At 41.1% G+C, this 1,478-nt stretch overlaps 1 protein-coding gene across 2 annotated transcripts in view; it reads left to right on the top strand.

Moving 5' to 3' along the window:
- TAF7L (TATA-box binding protein associated factor 7 like) overlaps nt 1–1,478 on the top strand; it is an 18,777-nt gene that overhangs the window by 197 nt on the left and 17,102 nt on the right. The window lies entirely within an intron of this gene.

Below are 1,478 nucleotides of genomic sequence, written 5' to 3'. Positions count from 1 at the left end.
CGCCCTTCAGGAGAAATAATGGGTGTCACTTGTGTCCCTGTCTGAAAGATGTACTCTAGTGACTCTCTTGAGGAGAAGGGAAAGGCTTATTATGTGAGAGTGGTTTGGGCGCGGATTGTGGTTATTTAATGGTTTTGCGTGGCGGCCTATTTGTTGCCAGGCGAGGTCTTCTCGCCAAGGGATAAATCGGTCGAACGTAACGGATTCGATGAGCAACCAAATGTGCCACCTCTTTTACAAATATCACTGTGCACCGGTTACACTCCGCAGCCGCCCCGAAGCGTGGCCCCCTGTAANCCACCCCATTTCCCTCTCCAGCCCGCCTGGACGGCGAGGCGCGAAGGCTCGCGCCCCTTGGTCCTCCCAGAGGTTTTCCAGGGAAATTGGACCAAAGCCTAGGAGCTGGACTCTTCCTTGGAAGCTTAGCGCCCCTGGGATAAGGATGGAGTGGTCATTGCCTCAAATTGCAGCCAGCGGCTATGAACTTGAAAATACCAATTTAGGCTTGTGCTGACTTGTAGTGCCTGGAGCATGCTGTTAGGCACCCTCCAGCTAGCTATAATTCTAATTCCAATCCTGTTTCCGCTGAAACGAGATGGAGCTGGGGGTGGAGAGCGGTCTATTTAGTTTAATTACTTATTAAAGAGTGCTTGTCTGAAAAAAAAAATGGATGCCGTTTCTTAAAATAAATACGATACAACCGGTTTATTGGGTAGATGAAGGCAACACATTTTAAAAATAATTAAAACTCATTTCAACTGGGATTGTCCACCTTCTCTGAAATAGTTTCAATTCTCACATTCTTTCTTTTATATTAGGAGTTGCCAGAAAGGCATTGAAATGAACAAAATACCTTAGTCTTAGTTCTGCTGAAATATCTAAAAGTTATTTCTGATCTGATGAAATCTTTCTTAGCAGCTAGTTCTTCAAATAATCTGTATTTCTGCTCCCAACTTGTGTTTGCAACTGTCCATTCTGTTAGGTAATGTGCCCAGCCCCAAGGGTTTTATTTAGTTTACTTTATTTTAATTAAATTTTTGATTTATGTTAACATTTAGTTTTTGTATCTCTGTGTGTATTGTGTGTGTCTGTGTATGAAGTAGGAAGAAAACAAATGACTATCACAAATAATCAATCTCTCTCCTCATCCTGGGTGTCTCCTTTTCCACTGCTGACCTCTCTTTTGCTTTCTATGCCTTTCTGGTAGTTTCTGAAGTCATACTAAAGGACTGGTGAATGATTTCACCATAATAAGGTCTGAGATTCACTTTTATATGTTTTAAAAAGGGTTCCGATTCTTTTAAGCGAGATTCAAATGGTTTACAGAGTATTAGGGAGCTGTGATTAACAGGGGATTTTAATCTAAGATAAAAGATTTTATAACTTTGTATATAGCATAATGTCCTTAGAAATAGGGAGAAGACCCTGTCTATTTTCATATACGTGTATTACTGTCTTTCCAGCTTTCAAGAAAAAAA

Source organism: Crocuta crocuta, unplaced genomic scaffold (genome assembly GCF_008692635.1).
Source record: "Crocuta crocuta isolate KB4526 unplaced genomic scaffold, BGI_CrCroc_1.0 scaffold1529, whole genome shotgun sequence".
Taxonomy (NCBI): Eukaryota; Metazoa; Chordata; class Mammalia; order Carnivora; family Hyaenidae; genus Crocuta; species Crocuta crocuta.
Note: the sequence above shows the minus strand (reverse complement) of the source record. Positions and strands in the feature narration are given on the sequence as shown.